At 39.3% G+C, this 16746-nt stretch overlaps 1 pseudogene; it reads left to right on the plus strand.

The window, feature by feature from the left end:
* The first annotated feature begins 9299 nt into the window (after positions 1-9299).
* Positions 9300-11304, plus strand: LOC122471155 (annotated as a pseudogene).
* Positions 11305-16746: the final 5442 nt, after the last annotated feature.

The raw sequence follows: 16746 nt of genomic DNA on the forward strand, positions 1-16746 counted from the left end.
GGACACTGATTGAAAAAAATATCATGTCCTAATGAAAGAGTTGCCTGTGGCCTTGGCTGTGGCTGGAGAAAGAGCACTGGACAAGCTGAGTCAATATCCATGGCAACTAGTCCATCCTACATCACCAAATATGTATCTGCAGCGGTCAGCACAGAGCCCGATGTGGGGCTCGAACTCATGGGCCGTGAGATCATGACCTGAGCCGAAGTCGGACACCCAACCGACCAAGCCACCCAGGCGCCCCCTGGGATCATCTTTTAATTCCTTCCTCTCTCACCTCTGTGTTAATCTTTCTCTAAGTATGTCCATTCCATGTCCATACCACATCTCAGGTCCACTCCTGAGTCTTCACCAGTGCTTAACACAACTGCATTTTAACCATTTGGCTAATTTGTTTGAATACATATCTCTTCCACGAGGCTGGATCCATGACAAGAGGCCCCATCTCAGTTTTACGTTTCTGTGTCCCCAAATCTGAACTTTGTTACTGGTACTCCTTAGGTACTCAGATATTTGTGGAAAGATTAGACTAAGTTAAAGTCTGCCAGCATCAAGGTTTATGCACCACCTTCCAAACCTAGCACTATATTACTTGGGTAATCTTCTGAAAATGCAAATTTGCCTCTATTTTACCCTCTGTTTAAAATCTTTGCATCTTTCAATGCCCTAACCTACCCCCCATCACCTAAAGCAAAGTAGTGTCTCTTAAATTTTCAGGGTCTAATAACAACTTACTGGCTGTCTGGAGCATTTGCAAACTTCCCCTTTTAAGTAAACATCCATCAGTTTTTTAAATAATAAAATTAAGATATAATAACTTAAAATTAATAATATTCAAGTATCCCTTGCTGTCCAATTGTATTTATCTCCTAAGTTTGAGTTTAGAAAACAAGTTCATATAGCAAAGGATCCAGGAGGATTTGCACATACTTGGTACCTGAATTTTGGATAACAAGTAGCAAGAGTTTGGATAGAGCTACTGCTAGAAGTCTTTGAATATACTCAGATCCTGAACTGAGGAAGAAAGAGTTAAAAATTGCAAAAGCAGAGTGGTGAGAAATATCAGATCAGTAAAAGGGAGACTGTTGTTTGTAGTCGATTTAAAGTATATAATTAAAATAAATATATATCTGGATTAATCACAGATGCAACTTATTTTTGTTGCACTAAATGAGAAAGCACTAACTAAGAATTATGGGCTACTGGTTAAAGCAGAAAATGTTTAGTGGCCCTGAGAGATGGGATTTTATGAAGTCAGATGGGACATATACTTAGAAACAGCGGTGACGTTTCTCATTAAAGACCACTTTCATGACCTGCTAAGTCTAAGAACGGATCCCCTTCAAAGGTTGGATGGCTTCACTGGGGTGATAGTTGCAAATGAACTGCTTTTTGTTTTTTGTTTGGATTCAGCTCTTGCAAAGAATCCCTCTGTGATTCCTAGCATTGTGTATGGTTATTAAATAATACATCATTGATTTCTTTCTCCAGAGAATGAAGAAAATCAAGTGTTGTCAATGCCTGCCTGCGAAGCCTCCTGCCTCAAAGTTCAATTTCCTGATACCTTATCCTCAGCACTGAATATCCTTAGCACATTATATCCTATTATGTTGGGCCTGAAAGGAGAAATTCAAGCTTTTCAAGCTCCTGACCACAGTGTGTTGACATATCACTTGAAATCAGAGATAACATTTCTTCACAATGCTGATAACGACAACAAGGACCAGATTTATGATTTCTGGTCTTTCATGGGATCATCAGTGTTATAAAGAAATCTTATCTCCTCCTTCATTTTGACTATTCACATGAGTACCTTCCCCGGGGACGCCAGCATGCTTCAGTGTGGAAAAGTAGTTTTGGTACCTGCCACCCGTATCTGCACAAAAAACACGGGAAAGACATATGCTCAGTGACTGAGATTTGATGGTGCTAACAATTTTCATGACATCTTCAACCCTTAATTAAGATCAGGATGCATAACTGTTCTTAGTAAGTAAAGTGATGGGCCATTTAGCACTTGGATACAACCATTTTTGAGTAGTCAAGTGAGGTTGATGGTCAAAATGGCACAGTTCCATGCCCTTCCTCCTCCTATCATATTGTAGTATTCTCTCTCCTCATCTGTGAGATGGCCATGTGACTCTGCTGCAGCCCCGTGGGATGTCAGTGATTGTGACAAGGTAGAGACTTGATGAGTGCTTGCATATTTGGGCTGGCTTGTTCTTGCTCCTCTGCCTTTGCCATAAGAACACGCCTGGGCTAGCCTGCTGAAGGATGGGACGCATGGTGTAGAGCTACCCCAGTTGTCCCAGATAAGTCTATCCCAGACTAGCCAAGCTGATACCTGGACATATGAAAAAACCCAGCCAGCAGCAACAGAAATGCCCACATGACCCACAGCCCAGGCTGGTTTCAGGGTCATGTGACGTTTGTAGTCACAAAGGGGCTCTGTGTTAAGAAGGCCCCATGCTTGGTTTAATGTTTTGCTGTCACTGTCTCTAAATTCTTAGTAATTTTTCATTAAGGGGCCCTGCATTTTTATTTTGCACTGAGCTCCACAAATTATGTAGCTGACCCTGCCCACATCTTATCGATGACACTGGGGTGAACCTAGCTGAGATGGGAGAACCACCTGTTGGCCTACAGACTCGTGAGATCAATACATTCTCAGTGTTTAAGTGACTGTGAGATTGTGTTGCATTATTGTAGTGATAGATACTGATACAGCAAACCTTTCTTAGCCGGACACATGGCTGGTCCTCCATGATGAGCATTACCTCAGAGATGCTTCTAATCTGCACCGTGTCTCACAAAAATATTAAGTTAACTGATTAAGAGAAGTCAAAAATACCAAGTGTGTCTTTCTCTTTTATATATGTACCACCGGGATGCAAAGAGCTGATTCAGACCTTCCCTACTAGTGTTTCAGACTCAGCTGTAAAATAAAATATCACCATGATAAATAATAGTTCCACCATATTTGTATGCCACTTGTGTTATGCAGCATACAACCCTGTCATTAGGTTTGCTTATGGCTACCTTTGCTTTTCTCCTAGCATTTGTGCTGAATTTGAGGCTGGCTTACTTATTTATTTTGAGAGAGAGAGAGAGAGAGAGAGAGAGAGAGAGAGAGCAGCAGCAGAAGGGCAGAGAGAGAGAATCCCAAGCAGGCTCTGCACTGTCAGCGCAGAGCCCAACTTGGGGCTCAATCCCCCGAACTGTGAGATCATGACCTCAGCCAAAATCAAGAGTCAAATGTGTAACCAACTGAGCCACCCAGGAGTCCCGAGGCTGGTTTTATAAGAATGCTGACCACAGCAGTGCTTGTATCTGTTGTTGCTGTTGTTTAGCCTCTTTACATTTAGAAATAAAATTAATCTCATATCACAAAACATTTTGTACTTAGTCCAGGAAAATCTACTGGTGAACCAGCTATGTTATTCTACTTTGGAAATGACATGAAATCTCTGAAGGCGTCATGAAGCTCTCGGACAGAGTTTTCTAATAGAGTGTACATTAGAGAGAAGAGAGGGATAAATCCCTTCCTCAAAAAAATCCAGTTTTTAGATATTCATAGCCACACTTCCCATTCACACGTTGCCTTTCAGCATCTTGGATGAAATCATCACATTCACAGATGCTCTTGTCCCAACAGATCCTGAAGTCCTGTTCCCTAATTATGCTTCTGACTTGCCGTGTTTGTATTACTATTTTTGTCTTTGCTTTTACACTTCAACGAACCACTTTATAGTCATTAATCTATTTTTGTTCATCAGAACCATAACAAAACATAAGAGTAACAACAAAAAATGCAAATTTTACACCCATAAACAATAACATGCACGTGATATAGCTAAAATAAACTATGTATCCTACTGACTGAATTTCAACTACACCTTGTTAAGAGTCTGACCATTGTGAGCCATCTGCATCCTTGGACCATTATTAGGAGAATAATGGTACTTGATAATTTTTCTTCCTTTTCAAATGTATACAATTCTTAAGCACCTATTTTCCCATTGCCTATGTCACAGAAGCTGTCTAACAACTTGAAGACCATTTGTTTTACAGACAAACGGATCCCATTTTAGGAATACTGACCTGAAAGATAAAGCCTGAATTCTTTGATGTGGTATATAAGCCATCGCATAATCTTACAGTTGTCATTAGTGTGTGTGTGTGTGGGGGGGTGTGTAAGTTGTTATTGGTATAACAATGGCAATATCCCCGAGACCTTAAATGAGATCACGTGATCAGTGCCAATCTGAGCATTTCAAATGGATTCTTATTTTAAATTCACAATAGCACTTGGAGGTAGGTGCTAGTGTTGTTATTACACACTTACAGATAGGGAATTATGAATATTACAGAGGTACTTGCTTATGATCACAGAACTAGTAGGAGGCTGAGCAGAAACGTGATCCCAGGCTTGTCTAACTCCTAACGACCATGTTATCTGGTAGCTTCTCTTTGACCTCCCCTTCCTGTACTCTCTTCCGAACACACTGAGCCACAGCCATGCCACACCCTCTTCCATTCCTCAGTGACCTTCCATCTGTGTCTGTGCATTTGGCTCCCTCTGAAATGTTCTCTTCCATCTCTCCCCTTGTCACCTTGGTGAACTCTCACTCACCTGTCAGCACCCCATTTAAGAGTCTACTTTATAAAGTCTTTTCTTCCACCCACATCCTAGGATTTTTACCTCGTCTGTAATAGCCTACATTTTATTTCTTTCCGTTATCCAGATAAAGATGCAAAAATGTCTAGAGTGACAGCTGAGTTATTAAGAATTACAATATGACAGAACATAATTTACTACATTTTATCTGATTGTTCCCTGGTCTATCATTAGTCGACTCCATTTACTGACTTATGTCTCAATGAATAGGCAATTCCTTACCTTAAAAATGTTATTCTCAGGTGGTCAGAGAACAGAATTAATTCTCATTGTGTCTATAATAACAACTAGTTAACTTCATGAGGCACAGAAAATACATTCTCTATTTTACCCTTTCCAATTTACTCTCAGGGAGTGAGACCCATGATAATAGATAAAGTTTCTAAAATCACTATCCCTGGTAGATGATACTGTTTTAGAAAATACAGTTCTATCAAGGTGGCAAAAACACATCTTCAGGTCTGCTCGTAATTAAGAAAGCCATAAGTTAATCAGCTATATTCTTTTTGAAGAGAAAGCAGAAGGCAGTGGTTTAGAGTAATGGTCCCATACAGTCATGTGAACATTTACTTCAACAGTATACATATTGGGCCTGCACCCCCACAAATGTGTGTATTTATTTATAGTTTATGTACGTGCACATACTACCGTATGCAACGTTCAGTATATTACAGAACATTCACAAAATGGAAACTAATAGAAATGAGGTAAGGAATAAATATAATTAGAAGTTCTACTGATTTTCTTCCTCATCCAACAGATCATCTTGTATTCCTACATTTGCACTACTATTGAAGATCAACAGTCTGCAAATCATTCATTGGACAAGTATTACTAGTCCACCTGGATCCAGATGCTGGCTCACCCCAGTGATCCCCAGGACCAGGGGGATCCCTGTAGACTCAGGATCCAGGTCCACCACTATCTACCCAAGCACCAGGTCTGCCTACCCAAGGACTCCAATAGCAAGCCCATCTATGGGCACCCCCAGATGGCCCACTCAGAATCTCTGGATAGGCCAACTGGTGAAAGGTTTTACCTGTTGAAGCCAGTTTCAAAAGACTGGAAGAGGTGGCTACTTCCCCAACTGTGCAGACACCAAAAACAAGACCACAAGGATCATGAATAATCAAGGAAACATGACATGACCAAAAGAAACTAATGAAATTCCAACAACTAATCTAAAGAAATGGAGATCTATGAACTGTCTGACAAAGAAATCAGAATAACACTCTTAACAAAATTCTGTGAGCTGCAAGAAAATACAGATAAACAACTAAATGAAATTAGGAAAACAATGCATGAACAAAAGGAGAAGTTCAACAAGAAGCAGAAACCATTAAAAAAAAAGCCATTAAAAAAAAAAAAACTGCCTGAATGGCTCAGTCAATTGAGCATCTGACTCTGATTTTGGCACAGGTCATGATCTCACAGAGTGTGGGATTGTGCCCCACCGTAGGATCTGTGCTGGCAGAATGGAGCCTGCTTGAGATTCTCTCCCTCTCTCTCTGCCCCTCCCACACTCGTGCTCTCTCTCTCACTCTCAAAATAAATAAACATTTAAAAAAATCCACAGAAATCCTAGAGTTGAAGAATAACTACAATGAAGAAATCAATAGAAAGCTCAACAGCAGACTCAACCAAGCAGAAGAAAGAATTTGTGAGCTAGAAGGCAGATCATTTGAAATCATCCAGTCAGAAGAGCAAAAAGAAAAAAAGAAATGAAAGAGTAAAAAAGCCTACATGAATTATGGGATACCATTAAAAGAAACCATGCCTTAGTGGATTCCCAGAAGGAGAAGAGTGGGGAAAAGAGGTAGAAAGCTTATTTAAAGAAATAATGCCTGGAGCATCTGGCTGGCTCAGTCACTAGAGCATGCAACTCTTGATCTCAAGGTTGTGGGTTCAAGCCTCACGGTGGGTGTAGAGAATACTTAAAAAAATAAAAATCTTTAAAAAAATAATAAAGAAATAATGGCTGAGAACTTCTCATATTTGGGGGAGAGATTTGGACATCCAAAATTCATGAGGTTAATAAGTCACCCAAAATTTTAATCCAAAATGATCTTCTTTAAGACACTTTATAATAAAACTATATAAAAACAAAGAAAAAGAGAGAATTTTTAAAGGAACAAGATTAAAAAAAAATTCTCACATATATGAGAAGCCCCATAAGGCTACAGAGGATTTCTCAGCAGAAACCTTATAGGTCAGGAGAGAGTGGAATGATATATTCAAACTGTTGAAAGGAAAACAAACAAACAATCAACCAAGAATAATTTACCTGAAAAAGTTGTTTTGAGTAATGAAGGAGAGATAAAGATTTTTCCAAACAAACAGAAGCTGAGGGTGTTCATCATCACTAGAAATGCTGAAAGGAATTCTTGAAGCAGAAATGAAAGGACACTAATTAGGAATGTGAAAATATACGAAAATATAAAACATACTGGCAAAGGTATAGTCAAATTCAGAATACTAATACTGTTATATAGTTGTGTGTTAATCTCTTAAGTGTAGTGTAAAGGTTTAAAGGACCAAAGTACTAAAAGTAACTATAGCTACAATGATATGTTAGTGGATACACAATATAAAAGAGATAAATGGTGACATCAAAAACATAAAATACATGAGGGGAGCAAAAGGGTAGAATTTTTGTATATGATCAAAGCTTATATGTATATGTATATACATATTGTATATGATCATCTTAAAATAGACTCTTAATTCTAAAAGACATTTTATACAATTCTCATGATAACCATAAACAAAAACCTATAGTAGATCCACAAAAGGGAAAGAGAAGAGAATCAAAGCTTATTACTATGGGAAATCATCAACTCACAAAGAAAGACAACAAAAGAGGAAGAAAGAAACAAGGGACAAAACAACCAGAAAACAGTAAGATGGCATTAATAAATACTCACCTATCAATAATCACTTCAAATGTAAATAAATTAAATTCTCCTATCAAAAGGCATAGAATGACTGAATGGATTAAAAAATACAACTGACTATATGTTGCCTACAAGAGACTTCAGCCTTAACAACATACATAGACTCAAAGTGAAGGGGTAGAAAAATATATTCCATGCAAACAGAAACCAAGAGAACTGGAGCTGATACTTATATCAGCAAAATAGACTTTAAGTCAAAAATTGTGGGGGTCCTGGGGGGCTCAGTCAGTTAAGCATCCGACTCTTGCTTGATTTCCACTCAGGTCCTGATCTGGAGCCCTGCATTGGGCTCTGTGACGACAGTGCAGAGCCTGCTTGGGATCCTCTCTCTCTCCCTCTCTCTGCCTCTCCCATGCTTGCTCTCTCTATTAAAATAAATAAACAAACTTAAAAAAATTGTAACAAATGGGGCTGGGTGGCTCAGTCAGTTAAGCATTCAACTCTTGATTTTGGCTCAGGTCATGATCTCACTATTCATGAGATCCAGCCTCCACCATTATCAGCGTGGAGCCTGCTTGGGATTCTTTCTCTCTCTCTTTTTCTCTCTCTCTCTCTCTCTTTCTCTCTCTCTCTCTCTCTGCTCCTCCCCTGCCCACTCCTGGGCATGTGCACACACACTCTCTCTCTCAAAGTAAATAAATAAACATTAAAAAATTGTAACAATAGATGACAAAGGTCATTATATAATGACAAAGGGGTTAATTCATCAAGAGAATATAACAACTATAAATATATATGCACCCACTATCAGAGCACCTAAATATATTAAGCAAATACTAATAGATCTAAAGGGAGAAATAACACTACAATAATAACAGAGGGCTTCTGAGCTCACTTTCAACAATGCATAGATTATGCAGACAGAAAATCAATAAGCAAACATTGGACTTGAATTATACCTTAGACCAAATATAGGCAGAACATTCCACCCAACAGCAGAATACATATTTTTCTGAAGCACACTCTCTACGATAGATCATATGTTAGGTTGCAGAACAATTCTTAGCAAATGTAAGATGACTGATATATCAAATATCTTCTCTGACCACAATGATATGAAACTAAAAATCAACTACAAGAGGAAAACTGGAAAACTCACAAATGTGTGGAAATTAACATACTCTTGAACAGCCACTGGGTCAAAGAAGAAGTCAAAAGGGAAATCAAAAAATAACCTTGATACAAAGGAAAACTGAAACATAACACACCAAAACTTATGCGATGCAGCAAAGGCAGTTCTGAGAGGGAAGTTTAAAGCAATAAATGCCTTCATTAAGAAAAAAGAGAGCAGGGCACCTGAGTGGTTCAATAGGTAAGTGTCCAACTTCGGGTCAGGTCATGATCTCGTAGTTCGTAAGTGAGTTCAAGCCCCCAGTAGGGCTCTGCGCTGACAGCTCAGAGCCTGGAGCCTGTTTCAGACTCTATGTCTCCCTCTCTCTCTGCCCCTTCCCTGCTCATGCTCTCTCCCTCTCTCTCAAAAATAAATAAAACATAGAAAAGAAAAGAAACGCTTATGTTAAAAAAAAAAAAAAAAGAAAAGAAAAGAAAAGAAAAAGAGAGAAAGCTTCCTAAAGCAAATGAACCCAGCCAGTGTCTCTTGCAAAGGACATGGTCATTTCTTGGGATAGTTTCCAGCTCTGAAAAATGAGCACACTCAAGGGTGCCCAGAATCTAACTCTTCCATGTACACTTCTTTTATGAAGTCTCATCATGGCTATGACCTGATTCCCACAAGCTTCAATTTGTTTATATTTGATACTTCCCTGTAGGTGAAGAAAGCTTCCCCCTCCCACCCGACCCCTTTGGCAACTAATGGTATACGAGCTGCTCCTTTGTGGGATAGTAAGAAGAAAAGTTTTGTGGGCATGCTGGCCATCACCGATTTCACCAGTATCTTGCACCACTAGGGGGCGCCTAGGGAGCTCAGTTAGTTGAGCCTCTGACTTCAGCTCATGGCATGATCTCGCGGTTCGTGAGTTCAAGCCCCGCATCCGGTTCCTAGCTGTCAGCACGGAGCCCACTTCTGATCCTCCGTTCCCCCCTCTCTCTACTCCTCCTTCACTCATACTCTTTCTTTCAAAATAAACACTAAAATTTTTTTTTTAATATCTTACACCACTATTAACAATCAGTATTTGTATAGATCTATGAGCTGAAAGAGCACAAAATAGAAACTTGGAGGGAGGTGTACGTACGGGACTCCTCGAATCCCTTGTCCGCATTGCTTCTAATGCCAGCTTATTTGATGCTGTCTCTTCATTAATTCAAAATAAGATCCGCAGGCTGCCAGTTATTGACTCAGAATCAGGCAACACCTTGTACATATTCACCTATAAGCACGTTCTCAAGTGTCTCAAATTGTTTGCTGATGAATTCCCCAAGCCAGAGTTCGTGTCTGACTCTCTGGAAAGAACTTCAAGTTAGCACTTAGGCCAACGCTGCTATGGCCCACACCACCACCCCTGTCTACATGCCTCTCGGCATTTTGTACAATGCGGATTCTCAGCCCTGCCACTGGTGGATGAGAAAGAGTGTGTGGTGAACTTCTACCCCAAGTTTTATGTTATCAGTGTAGCAGCAGAACAAACTTAGAGTAACCTGGATGTGTCAGTGACCAAAGCCCTACAATGTTGATCACATTACTTCAGATGTGTCTCCAAGTGCTACCTTTATGAGACTCCGGAGACCATCATCAACAGGCTGGTGGATGCAGAGATTCACCTCTTTGTAGTGGTGGATGGGAACGATGCAGTCAAGGAAACCGTATCACTGTCTGACATCCCTCAGGTCTCGGTGCTCACCAGCAGGGACAGAAAATCCTGAGCTGGTCGGGCAGCACCAGGGAATAAGTCATACTCACTGCCCATCCCAGCAATCACAGATGAAACCTTGAGAGAACTGTGATTATTCCCTGCTCAAGAGACCCCTCCTCTTCTACCTGGAAGTTGGGGAAGGTACGGGAAGAGGAAGGACAATGGGTTTTAAAGTGTCTCTATTCTCACAATACTCTTGAAAAGAACTTTCAGCCTAGCCCAGCCTAGTCCCTGTCCTCTTAGACATAGTCCCTTTTCTGAGCAAACTCAGGTTCTGTGCCCCTGAGAAAAACACTGATCTCTAAAAGATGCCCAAACTTCACCCCAGCCCTCAACTCTGCCTCTGGCTCCACCCTAAGATAACAGCATAACAAAACTCTTCATAAAGATATTTTTTACTTATCCTGTTTCATGCTGTATGGAAGAGGCTGAATCCACTTAGTGACATATCTGTCCCTAATAGGAATAAGGAGGATGAAGGGGACGGGGGGGTCTTTGGGTTCCTGTGCTATAGATACATGAAGGGAAATGGGAGTTAGGTAGAAGACGAGGACAAAGTGGTTAGCTGAGGTATTGTTTTTCATAGCAACCCTGATTAAAATGACAGAAACCTAAACAACAACAAAAAAGAAAAATCACAAATAAAAAACATAAGTTTACCCCTAAGGAACTAGAAAAAGAAGAACACACTAAGCCCAAGGTTAGCAGAAAGAAGGAAATAACAAAGATCGGAGCAGAAATAAATGAAACAGAGACCAGAAAACCAATAGGAAAGATCAACCAAGTTAACAGCTAGTTTTTTGGAAAGATCAACAAAACTGACAAACTTTCATTCAGACAAAGAAAAAGAGAGGACCCAAATAACTAAAATCAGAACTTAAAGAGGAGACAGGGGCACCTGGCTGGCTCAGTCAGTTGAGTGTCCAACTCTTGATTTTGGTTCAGGTCATGATCCCAGGGTCATGGGATCAAGCCCCATATTGGGCCCCATGCAGGGCATGCAGCCAGCTTAAGATTCTCCTTCTCTCTCTCTGTCTCTGTCTGTCTCTCTCTCCCTCTGCCCCTCTCCCCAACTTGTGCTCGCACTCTCTCTCTAAAAAATAAAAAGGAAAAAAAATAAATGAAAGAGGAGACATTACAGCTGACACCACAGTAATACAGATGATCATAAGAGACTGCTATGAACAATTATACACCAACAAATTGGATAATCTAGAAAAAAAGGATAAATTCCTAGAAACATACAACCAGTCAAGACTGAATCATGAAGAAAGAGAATATAGGAACAGACTAAAAACAAGTAAGGAGATTGAACTGATAATTTAAAATCTCCCAACAGAGAAAAAAAGCCCAGGACCAGATGGCTTCCCTGGTGAATTCTAACAAATATTTAAAGAGTAATTAACATCAATCCTTTTCAAACTCTTCCCAAAAATTGAAGAGGAGGGAATACTCTCAAACTCCTTTTGTGAGTCCAGCATTACTCTGATATGAAAGACAGATAAGGGTACCACAAGAAAAGGAAACTACAGGCTAATATTCCTAATGAATATAGACACAAATACTCTCACCAAAATACTAGCAACATGAATTTAACAGCATATTAAAATGGTCATACAACATGATCAACATACTCATGAGGCTTATCCCTGGGTTGCAAACCAATAAATATGATATACCACTTCAATAAAATGGAAGATAAAAATCATATAATCACTTCAATAGAGGGAGAAAAAATATTTGACAAAACTCAACATCCTTTCCTGATAAAAACTCTCAACCAACTGGGTGTAGAAGGAACATACCTCAACATAATAAAGGCCTTATATGACTGACAAACCCACACCACATTCAACAATGAAAGGCTGATTTCTCACTAAGACTAGAAACAAAAGAAAGATGCCCATGCTCACCACTCCTATTCAACATAGTACTGGGAGTCCTGGCCAGAGCAGTTAGGCAAGAAAAAGAAATAAAAAGCATCCAAACCATGGGGCACCTGGGGGGCTTGGTCGGTTGAGCGTCCGACTTCGGCTCAGGTCATGATCTCGCGTGGGACCTTGACGTGGGACCCTGAGTTCGAGCCCCGTGTCAGGCTCTGGGCTGATGGCTCAGAGCCTGGAGTCTGCTTCTGATTCTGTGTCTCCCTCTCTCTCTGCCCCTCCCCCGTTCATGCTCTGTCTCTCTCTGTCTCAAAAATAAATAAACATTAAAAAAAATTTTTTTTAAAGGCATCCAAACCAAATCAGAGAGAAAGAAGTAAAACTGTCTTTGCAGATGTTATGATCTTATACACAGAAAGTCCTAAAGACTCCACACACACACACACACACACACACACACACACACAAAATTAGAACTGAATGAATTCTGCGAGGTGGTAGAATACAAAACCAACTTCCAAAAATCGGTTGCATTTCTGTATGGTAACAACAAACTATCTGAAAAAAAATCCCGTGTTAAATGGCATCAAAAATAATAAAATACTTAGGAATAAATTTAAGCAAGGAGATGAAACATCTATTCAATGCAAATTGCAAGACACTGATGAAAAAAACTGAAGAGTACACAAAGAAATGAAATACCTCCCATGTACAAAGATCAAAGGAATTAATGTGATCAAAATGTCCATACTACCCATCTGTAGATTCAATGCAATCCTTATCAAAATTTCAGTGGTGTTTTCCACAGAAATAGAAAAAATAATCCTAAAATACACACAGAACCACAAAAGACCCTGGATAGCCAAAGCAATCCTGAGAAAGAAGAACAAAGCTGGAATAATCAAAATGGTTTGGTACTGGCATAAAAACACACATAAACCAGTGCAACAGCATGGAGAACCCAGGAGTAAATCCACACACATACAGGCAACTAATGCATGAGAAGGGAACCAAGAAAGGATAGTCCCTTCATTAAATGGTGCTCAGAAAACTGGATATTTACATGCAGAAGAATGAAATTGGACCCTGTGTTACACCACTCACAAAAGTTTTAGGAGAATGGATTAAAGACTTAAATGGAGGGCCCAAAACTGTAAAATGTACTAAAGGGAAATACAGGGGAAATATTCCTTGACATTAGTCTTAGCAACAATTTTCAGGATATTACAACAAAGTACAAGTAACAAAAGCAAAAATCAACCAGTGGAACTGCATCAAACTAAAAAGCCTCTGCATAGAAAAAGCAACACTTAGCAAAATGAAAAGACAACCTATAGAATGGGAGAAAATATTTGCAAATCATCAATCTGTTAGGAGTTAATATCCCAAATATATGAGGAATTCACACAACTTAATAGAAAAAAAACCTGAGGGCACCTGGGTGGCTTAGTGGGTCAAGCGGACAACTCGTTTTTTTTTTAATGTTTATTTATTTGTGAGAGACAGAGAGAGACAGAGCATGAGTGGGAGAGGGACAGTGGGAGACACAGATTCCAAAGCAGGCTCCAGGCTCCAAGCTGTCGGCACAGGGCACGACGTGGGACTCGAACCTACAAACTGTGAGATCACGACCTGAGCCGAAGTCAGACACTTAACTGACTGAGCCACCTGGGCGCCCCTAAAATAAACATTTTTTTAAAACAAAAAAATCTGATTAAGGAATTTGAATAGACATTTTCCCAAAGATGACATAACAGGTACATGAAAAGATGCTTAACATCATTAATCATCAAGGGAATGTAAACCAATACCACAATGAGATATCACAGTATACCTGTTATATGGCTATTATCAATAAGGCAAGGAACAAGTGTTGGAGAGGGTAGGAAAAAGGGAACCCTTGTTCCCACTGCTGGTGGGAATGTAAATTGGTGCAGCCACTATGGAAAACAGTATGGGGATTCCTCAAAAAATTAAAAATGCAACTACCAGATGACCCAATAATCCTATTTCTGGGTATATGTTTGCTGGAAATATAATCAATATTGGAGAGATATTGCTCTCTCATGTTCACTGCAGCATTATGCACAGGAGCTAAGACATGGAAACAACGTAGGTGTTCACTGATGGATAGTTGAATAAACTGTGATACACACACACACACACACACACACACACACAGGGATATTACGAAACTATAAAAAAGAAGGAAATCCTGTGTTTTGTGACAATATGGATGGACCCTGAGGGTATTATGTTAAGTGAAATAAGTCAGACAGAGAAAGACAATAATGGTATATTCTCATTTACATGTGGAACCAAAAAAAATCTGAATTACTCAAAACAGAGAGTAACATGGTGGTTGCCAGGGGCTGGGCGGGGGGCGGGGAAAATGAGGGAGATGTTGGTCAAAGAGTACAAACTTCAAGCTATATGTTCTGGGAATCTAATTAATGTACAGCATGATGACTATAATTAACAATACTATAGGGGCACCTGGGTGGTTCCGTGGGTTAAGCCTCTGACTCTTGATTTCAGCTCAAGTCATGATCTCATGGTTCGTGAGATCAAGCCCCATGTTGGGCTCTGTGCCATCAGCTCTGATTCTCTCTCTCTCCCCCCTTCCCTGCTCATGTGCATGCGCGTGCCCTCTCTCAAAATAAGTAAATAAATTTAAAAAATATATTATATTATTGAAAATTGTTAAGAGAGTAGATCTTAAATGTTATCACCACAAACACAAAAAAAAATTATGAGAGAAAATGGAGATGTTAACTAACTTTATTGTGGTAATCATGTCACAATATATATGTGTATCAAATCATTACATTTTACACCTTATACTTACACAGGTTATATGTTAATAATATGTTGATAAAGCTGGAAAAAAAGAAATTATAATTCTCTACGGTAAAAGAATAAAGTAGAAAAATAATTTTATTGTCTCAAAAGACACAGGAAAAAATATTTGATAAAGTTCAAAACCCATTAATGGATGAACAAAACGGAGCAAAGGAGAAATAGGAATTTTCTTAATCTGATTAAAAAAACCCCACAAAACTCTAAAAAAGCCCTTCAGCAAACATGTTACCTAACTGTGTAATATTGAATGCTTTCCCTTTGAGGTCAAAATGAGACAAGGAGAATTGCTTTCACCGTTTCTAGTATATTGTATTAGAGGATTTAGCTGGTACAATGAGGCAACAAAAAGAAATTAGAAGGTGTAAGGATTGCAAAGTAACAAAATCAGCTTGCAGAAAGAAGTTTGGACGTTTTAAGTTGAACTGAGGCATACTATATGATCCAGCATTTTCAATTCTAGGTATATGCCTGGGGAAATTCTTGTACAAGTACACAGGACATGTGTGACAATGTTCACAACAGTGTTATTCATAATAGCCCCAACTGGGTGTGTGTGTCGGGGTGGGGGGGAACCATAAAGAATAGAATGCATAGGGGCATCTGGGTGACTCAGTTGGTTAACCATCAGACTTTGGCTTAGGTCACGAGATGTCACAGTTTGTGAGTTCGAGCCCCACATCAGGCTCTGCGCTGACAGCACAGATCTTCAGGTCTTCTGTCTCCCTTTCTCTCTGTCCCTTCCCCGCTTATGCGTATATGTGCCTCTCTCTCTTTCTCTCTCTCTCTCTCTCTCTCTCTCTCTCTCTCTCAAAAATAAAATAGACATTAAAAAAAAAGAGAGAGTAGAATGGATAAATAATTTGTAAAACATTCACATGGTTGATTACTATATGCCAGTGAAACTGAATGAACTGTAGCTACAAACATAAACAGAAATGAATCTCAAAAATATCAGGCAAAATACATATGCCACAGAAAAATGTCTTCAGTGTGATTACATTTACATACAACTCACAAAGTTGGAGAAACTTAGTAATATATTGCTTAGGGATACACACATACATGAAAAAAAATCAGAAAAATTATTACAGAAGTCAAGATAAAGGTTACCTCTAGGGAAGATGAAGAGGGATGTTTTTGGAAGGTTTCTACGGTGGGAGGTGGTTTTCACAAGGGTATTATTCTTTAAGCTCTACATCTGTATTTCATACATGCTTTATGTGTGATATATTTCACCACAAAGGTCTTTTTCTAAAGCAATTCCCTTTAGATCTAATTACCAGTTTACAGAGAATATAGAGCATAGCAGAACACATTAAATGATACCATGAGTAAACAATCAGCAAAGTCTAGACTTTGGAAAAATCTAGAGGGCAAATCATCTTGTTTCTTCAGTACAAAATTCCAAGGGGAAAAAAAGAAATGAAGAAGGAACCTGTAACTTACAGAAGACTTAACAGACATATTCATCAACTTCCATGTGTGGATATTTGGATACTCATGGAAGAAAATACTGCAAATTAAATAACATGGCAATTGCAAATGTGTGAGCATTA

Source organism: Prionailurus bengalensis, chromosome E3 (assembly GCF_016509475.1).
Source record: "Prionailurus bengalensis isolate Pbe53 chromosome E3, Fcat_Pben_1.1_paternal_pri, whole genome shotgun sequence".
NCBI lineage: Eukaryota > Metazoa > Chordata > Mammalia > Carnivora > Felidae > Prionailurus > Prionailurus bengalensis.